At 42.2% G+C, this 8,241-nt stretch overlaps 1 protein-coding gene across 1 annotated transcript in view; it reads right to left on the bottom strand.

Annotated features, from left to right (window-relative positions):
• The window catches only part of CTNS (cystinosin, lysosomal cystine transporter), a 133,240-nt gene extending 125,870 nt beyond the window's left edge, over positions 1–7,370 (bottom strand). The window contains exon 1 of the mRNA XM_069226343.1: positions 7,267–7,370. The gene's annotated coding sequence lies outside the window, so the exon portion shown is untranslated. The remainder of the gene's footprint in view (positions 1–7,266) is intronic.
• Positions 7,371–8,241: the final 871 nt, after the last annotated feature.

Genomic DNA, 8,241 nt, shown 5'->3' on the forward strand with positions numbered 1-8,241 from the left:
TTCGTGTGCCTCTCTGTGGTTCAAAAAGGTGTTTGGAGTACATAAACATTCAATACATGGCCTCTCTAGAGAGCATGTACAGCAACGGTCACATATTCAAATTGCAGTTTGTATTCTGTGCAAATGTGTGTGAAGGAGGTACTCATTGGTCAAAATATTGACAAGAAGAAAGTAAAATAATTTACGGTTGTTTCTCATTTATTTTTAACAGCCAATAACCAATGACAAAAACAAACAGAACAGGAGTATTTGTTTTAGGTGTATGCCACTTGTTGTGCTATATTTCTGGATTCAATCGCATAAAGCACAGAGAGGAACACTCTGAGAATCACAGAAATTCAGATTATGTGTTTAATCGACACCTTTAATTACACAGAGCATACCCTTTTTAGAGGCCCACCTATTTTTTTCCACCCACTTGAAGCCTGGGCTTGTGGAAACGGAGACAGGGGAAGAGGCGAGATGGATGTATCCAGCAGAATCAATGAGAACAAGTTGGTAGAGAGATGAGGCGATGAGGTGAAGGGCACTGCATGCAAAAGGCAGCAATACAAGAGGGGATGAATCCACATGCAAAGGTAAAAGGCAGGGAGACTGGTGAACTTTGAAATACAAAGGTGCCTAATGAAACATACAATAATATGCGCTGTGCCAGACAAGCCTCTTCCTTCCAAGTGATTTTGGAACACCTCCCCAAGAACACTTTGAAAAATAGTGGAAGATAGCATTTGCGGCCTCGTTTCCCAAAACAATGTGGACAAGAAGCCACATGTGTGATCCATTCTAACCAGTCTGCAATGCTTTCTTGTACCTGATTATCATGTAAAAACTGCACTTCTGTGTTTTCCTTTTTCCGTCCTGTAATTCTCACATTCCCAGGTGCTCTATTATACTCTTTCAATCACCACACTTTCCTATCTGCAACATTCTCCCCTCTGCCTAGTGGTCAAAACAAGAGCAAGCGCCATTTGCATGTGGGTCCTAGTGTAAACAATACTGCTATATAGGGTGAAAAGTCTTTTTGTAACTATTTCTGCCATACCCGGATCTAAATTACACTGACAAAGATGATACTAACAGTTACATCCGACTGTACTCAAAGGATATTATCTCAATTAGACAGGGGAATCACCCAGGAAGTCGACATTTCAACTAACGTCGCAGAATGCGGGTTTGTGTAGGGAATAAAACGTATTTCAATTTAAGTAGCAATGGCCAGCAGGTCACAATTTTTAATTGGCTATTAATAAAATATTCCATGGGTGACTCCAATAGTCACACATTTGTCAAGGATAATCCCCTTCTGTGGTCCTACCCTGCCTCCAAGCACAGCCGTCTGGTAGCCTAGGCCACAAAGACCATGAGGCAATCACCCCCCCCCCCCCCCGATTCAGTATATTACCTTTAATAAAACAAGCAAAGATAGGTCCTTTCCTGTATTTTCATAAATAGAAAGAACACAGGGATCCTGAAAGCCATGATGAATACCCAAGACCTTTTTAGGCTACATTAGTGGCAGAAACATGTTGGCACCACAGGGTTACGTGAGGGCCATGATACCCAACAACATCCTCTGAATGTACTTTCCGAAGTATTTTTTTTTACTGATACCAAGGGTACTAACAAATAAAGTAATTCTTGTGGTTTACCCAAAAGGTATTTTAGTTAGGTTAAACTGGATTCCAGAGAACTATCTAGATAAATAATTTCTAAGAACTCCCTCAAGATAGTCCCCTTTGAGGTTGAGTCCGCCCTGGTAGTAACATCTCAAAAGGGTGGGATGAGGTGGCAGATAATAAAACATGTCACGTTACGTGTGTGAGCCCACCTCATCCAGATCTTGGAATTGCCCAGATTTTGAGTAGGTAGACAGTAGAGGCTAACTCAAAAATTCTCAGAGTTGGTACTAACCAAGTAGGTAATTGTACTATTCCAGTCAACCACCCTACTCAAAGGTAGACACTGCCAGTCTAAAGTAGTTCAATCAAATTAATATATGTCTGATCTACATCGAGGGCTCTCACTGTTTTGCACGAAATATATGTTTGTGTTCAAACTCAGAAATACGAAATACTGCAGCACAGGAAGTATGTGGAAAAATAGTGCCAATACACCACACTGCCCTATTGTCCTAGCTTTTAAAATAAACTCAATGTACAATCATGGTTACTACTTAGAGAATAAATCTTTATTTGCACATGCGATAAGGCTATCTTATTGGACACTCAAAAGGCCAACATGCTGTGACAGTCTTCTCTGGTATGTGACACCATGTGATCCTAGATGATTCTCAACTCAAAAGATTTTTCACACAGTGTGATTTTAGGGTGAGAAAGCTGACACAATTTGTGACCACCCACACAGCATACCAAGGCCTTAGTGTTAGAAAAAAAAAAACCTGGCCAGTGGTGTGCAAAACAGACAGGCGAAACCATGAGCAGTGGAAACAGTCTAACTTAAAAGCTGCTACAGGGGCAGGTTTCTATGGTTCTTCATTTCTGGTGCACTCAGTCCACAAGTCTGTGTCTCTGAACATGTGTTTGCTGACAGCCCTATCAGAAGACAAGATAGGAACAGGGGCTGGCCCTTCAGCCCAACTCTATCATGGCTTCTGATTGTGCTTGGGGGCAACACTACTACAAAATGCATCACTACCCAAGCATGCTTCTATGTTTCACAGGCGTGAGTTTCACGGGATATTGACAGCTTCTCTATGTCTTGTGAAAGGTGTGGGAAGGACAATAACACTGATGGAAGTAAACAACCAAACTGACTGTTAGTTTGAGTGCTTCTACTTTTTGCCTTTCAAAGCTGTTCAAAGCAGCTTCTTTTTATGCCTGCTGATATTGGGCTGCAGTGCTCTAGCGCCCTCAGGCACCAGACACCATTGGTAAGAGGACTGGGAAGAGTGGGACAGTGGAAGGGTAGAGGTGGATATAAAGGTGGAGAAACATCAAAACAAGATAAGAGACCGAGACGAAGAGTGGTGAAGATCAGCACATGGAGAGGAGAGGTGGATGTTATAAGGTAAGAATCAGCAAGAGGAGGGTTGAGGCGGGGAGAGATGAAACATGAAGAGTAGAACATGGAGGGAAGAGGTGAATTTAAAAGGGTGCATACCCAACGAAAAACGTTGAGGCTGGAGGGTGAAGATAAAAGGTGCAAAGTAGTGCATGAAATGGGAGCGGTTGATACAAAAATGCAGAATCATTAGGAGAACTTAAATGCAGGAAGCGGGAAGGGTGAGAGGTATGGAGGTAAGAGGGCAAGATGGCCAAGAGCAGGTAAGAGGCTGGGCAGAGAGGCAGGGGAGAAGTAGCTGTTACAGGGGCAGAACCAGTGAGAAAAGATCAGCGGTTGAGGAGAGATAAAGTATGCAACAGGGAGGAAAGAGAGGGGTGAAAAATTAACAGAATCACTGAGAAAAGTAAGGAACAGTGGCGGAGATGAGATGAAGTGTAGAGCACAAAAGGAAGAGGTAAATATAAGAGAGGCAGAAAGAGTGAGACAAGATAAGAGGCTGGGTTGAAAGGGGAAATGTGGATTTAATTGCGACAGACCAGCAAAAAAAAGTACAAGGTTGGAGCGAGAGATGAGAAGTGAAGGGTAGCACATGGATGGGCGATGGTAAGAGAGGCAAAGCCAGCAGAGAACTTAAGTGGAGGGGAGAGAGAGGGACTAGTGAGAGATAGATGTAAGATGGGAAGAAATAATCTGTGGGTACTCTAAGTCAGGCAGAGAGATGAGGTGAAGTGTAAAGCATTGAGGAAAGAGGTCAATATAAGAGACAAAACCAGTGAGAAACGAGATGAACCAGGGAACGTGGGAGGGATAGATTACACAAAGTCAAAAAAAAAAAAAAAAAAGAGTCTGAGGGAAAGATGAGAAAAAGAGTAGAGCATGGGGGTGCATTTTAGAGGATCAGAATCAACAAGAAAATATATTTTTTGGAGGATGAAAGGGGAAAAGTGGATGTAAATTAAGTAGAACATGGAAAGAAGTTATGAGGCCGAGTTAGACACGAGACCTGAAGGGGAGTGTATGGATAAGATGTGTGGATATAACTGAGACAGGATCACCATGCGAACATAAGCAGAGTGGAGAGAGAAGTAATGGTGAAATGTGATTGTAAAAAAGCAGAACCACTGAAAGATGGAAAGCGGTTAGGGCAGGGGAAGACTGGAGGGGAGAGGTGGAAGTTAGATGGGCAGAACCAGCAAAAAAAAGTTGAAGCAAAAAAGCAAGAGTATGGGGGGGGAGGTAAAAATGCTACAAAAATCTTCAGCAGGCTGAAAACCTATCAGCACCTTTGGACATCTCTTTGTTGCCCATTTCTCTAAAATCCTAGAAAAGAGAGGTCAACTTCCAAATCTCTTTCATAAAAAGTAATGTACTCATTGACAACTCTAGTTTAATTTAATATTTCTTGCTGTGCTAGATGATTTGTGGCTGACTCTTGTTTAAGGAGTTAAAGCAACCTTAATAATATTAATAATTAGTGCCACACTTGTCACTCTTTCCTAGCTGGTGCTTAACCTGGAATTTAAGGCATTCCTCTAGTGTGGCTTACCTCTATCCTACTGGGAAATTTGAGACAATCCTCTTGCCCACCTATTCCTTTTAAGTACTAAACCACTAACTTGTGGGATTTGTTGGGTCGCCACTGTTTAATCTTTATCATTCCCAGTTAGCCTTACTCATAGAGTCCTTTGGGTTCTTGCTAATATCTTGTGTATATTGATACCCAAATCATCATTTCCCCCAGTGACAATGTGGTCTCTGCTCAAGAACATGTTTGGTCTGCATGCTAGCAGTTGAGTTCTGATGAAGACAAATTCATTAAAACATCAAAGTGACAAATCAAGTGCCCTCCTTTTTAAAGGATCTCATACAATATAGTGTTCTTTTTGGGAGCTAAATCAATCGCCCACATTGACGGAGACAGTGAAAATAATCTTAGACTCATTTTCCAACATCTGCTCTTTTTTTTTTAGAACAGATTAACCATGTTTTATCAACTTCTTTTTACTATATCTATAAGCAACACTGTCGTACAGTCAATTATCTTTTCACTAGATTATACAATTGCATTCTATCTTCGGCTTCCCGCGTTTTTTCATTTGTTACCCTTCAAATCATTCATAACCGTGGTAGGCTTCTCATCTGAGACTGCTGCAGCGCTATGCCATTTCTTCTCAGTTTTCTGCAGTCTGTTTGGTGTTTGGTTCGAAACCATCTGTCTGCAAGGCACTATCTATTTATCATAATGCACTGCATTAAAAAGATTCTCTATTTCTCCAGCACTCCTTAGGTTTATTCCAGAATCCTATACTCTGTGCCACCCACACTATTGTACCATCCTAAAATTAGATTGACCTAATTGGAAGCAGATCCTTCACCCTTCTAGTCGTGCAAGACTGGAACTCTCTTCCTCTGAAAACTGTCCTTTCTTCAAATTAGTAAAGTCTGCACCTGTCCTTTAGAAATATTTTAGTACCAGAGTGTCCAGCTAGCATATCTTGTTCATTCATCTCATTCAACAGAAAAATAACTATGTTTAATTAATTTAATTTATTTCGAGCTAACAGAGAATTAAAATATACACATGTATTTTATTAGGACTATTAATTATATTTGTAACCATTTTACTGATATCCAAACTAGGTAAGTAGCTTTTTGCAGAGCAGCTTCAACAATGCCAGCTAATTAATGGTCAATTAATATTCCTACCTGTTATGTCACTTCTGTGAGGCTCAATCTTATGCAAATTATAAGGGCCTCACATGTTCCCATTCTGCTCGAATGTAAGAGCAATAGCAGATACGGCCATATATACTGTACAGTTCCAACATTTTGCGAGTTCCTAATTGCGACCTTTACGACTCGTAAAATGTGATGGACAACAGTGTCTTAGACACTGTTTGCGACTCCCAAATGGGTCGCAAGGGACTTCCCCATCAATATTAATGAGGCAGGTCGCAATTTGCGACCCACTGGGAATGGCCTGCACTCACAGGGATGGTGGCCCGCTGGAGTCAGCAGACCACCACGTCTGTGACTGCTTTTTGAATAAACCATTTTTTTTTTAATGTAGCTGTAGTGATGTGACTCTGTTTTTGAATGCCTTGTGCTCGAGATGCCTCGCGCTCAGTGAGCGACACAGAGGCATTCGAGAACGGTTACAGACAAGAGAAGGAAAACGGTTTGTGAGACGGACGGCCGTAGCTGCGCATCTCCTTTATGATTTGAACTTGTTCCAATGAACTATGAAGCGTTAAACTCGACAGTGTCAGAAGTGGATCATTTCAGTAGCCTGGTTTCCTTAAAGGGTATTTGGGACCACTGTTTGCTCTTAAAAAATGTTGGTGTGCACATTCACAAAGGGGAAGAGGTCCCTTTAGGGCCCCTTCCAGTTTGCAAATGGGTTACTACCTCCTTCACAGTCAGTAAAAGATGAAGGTTTCGCGACACACCTCTCCCTAATACCAACTCACAAATTCTATTTTGCGGTTCGGTAATTGGTTACCGAATCGCAAAATAGGCTTGGTACATGTCAAAAGGCCAGTTAGCATTCACTAATCACCCAATTTGCCGTTTGCGAACGATAAATACTTTTGTACAGGGGGCCCATAGTCCTTCCCTTCTAGATCAGCTCCGTCGTCACTCCTATCGCTAGGCAGAACAGCGCCTGTCTCCCCTCTCTAAGGGGTCAAATAAAGAAAGATGTTTCTGGGAGCAGGTCTGACATGCTCCTCGGTTTCTACTATGAAATACAAGCACTGATGACGGATCTGATCCGGGGGCAGCCAAAGTATCTGAATCCTCCCTTTAGAAACAGGGATATCTGCTTACCTAACTCTATAGATGCACCAATGCCTGTCAACACCAAACGACTTAATGTATACCCCCGGACTGCAATGTTATCCCTCGCAACCGCCCCTCCAACTCCCCCACCTCCTTTTCTTCAGGGACTTCAGGAACCTCTCTTAACGTAACCTCTCCTTGCTCCCCCTAAGAGCTGTGCCTCCTCCTTCACGGGGACGGAGGTGTTGGATTTTCTCCCTCCAGCCTGAGTGAATACTTATTCCCTAAAATGCCCGGTGTCAGCACCCGCAACCCCATTTCCCCCAGTCCATACGGCTGCTTCTGCATGCCCATCTACCCTTTTCCGCATCCTCCCCTCCACTCTCCGGCTCCCGTGTGTACTTCCCGCATCCTTTGCATGGGACGCACCTTTTATCTCCCCTTTACTCTCGCAGCTCTCACCTGTAGTCTTCAAGGGACTCCCTTGGCTTTCGCTCGGCCGGCGTCTTCAACTTCCTGGACAGTTTCTCCACCTAACTGTGACATCAGAGAATGCTCCCCGGCTCAAGAAACAAAAGAAGGACTACAGCCGACGATCGACTGCAGTACTAAGACACCGATGACAATCGAGGGAAAGTGATGCTGCAATTGAGGCCATGAAACCAACGCATTAAATACAATGTTTTAAGTTCAGTGTTTGAAGTATATTAATGAAAACTATGAGAACTGAGATCAAAAGTCAAGTGAGGTGAAATCAGTAAGCGCGGATGCGCGATCAGGGACGTGGCTAAAAAGAACTAAATATTCTGTAACTATTTTGTTGGTATTTTAACCCTGGTCAGGGGAAGTAAGCGCTATATAAATGTCACCTTCTTATAAAATAACACACGTTAAATGCAAAATAAATGCAAGTTAAACTAATCAGAGCGAGGTGCACTTTTTATGTTGTGAAACCTCTATTGGTTAATACAATCATTGCAGATATGTGTGTGTTTAAACCAAGACCCATAGAATTGAATTCTTATTGGAGCAGTGGGGAATAGCGACATGCGTTTCTAGTGGTACGAACTCTGTGACAGGCAGCACTGTGCATATGCACAACATTTACATACAGTGTAAGATAGGCTGTCGCAAGGTGCCCAAAAAGATTTAGGTTTAGCGAAAACAAAGTGCTTCCAAAATATAGATCTGAGTAATATGCAAATTGCATCTAGTGCTAATTTGTTTTTTATAACAGTCCATTAAAAACACACCCTCCACAGCTCTTCAAGTCATCTTACAATACCACTTAAAAAATATACTCTTCAAGTGACTCCATCATTCACAGCAAATACCTAAGCAGCCTTTACATTTGCAGATTAACCAAATGTGCACCTTTATATTTTTTTCAGAGGGCAGATAAGGGAACTGTTTTTGGCAAATGTAACCCCTTTGCTG

This window comes from Pleurodeles waltl, chromosome 3_1 (assembly GCF_031143425.1).
Source record: "Pleurodeles waltl isolate 20211129_DDA chromosome 3_1, aPleWal1.hap1.20221129, whole genome shotgun sequence".
In the NCBI taxonomy this organism is placed as follows: Eukaryota; Metazoa; Chordata; class Amphibia; order Caudata; family Salamandridae; genus Pleurodeles; species Pleurodeles waltl.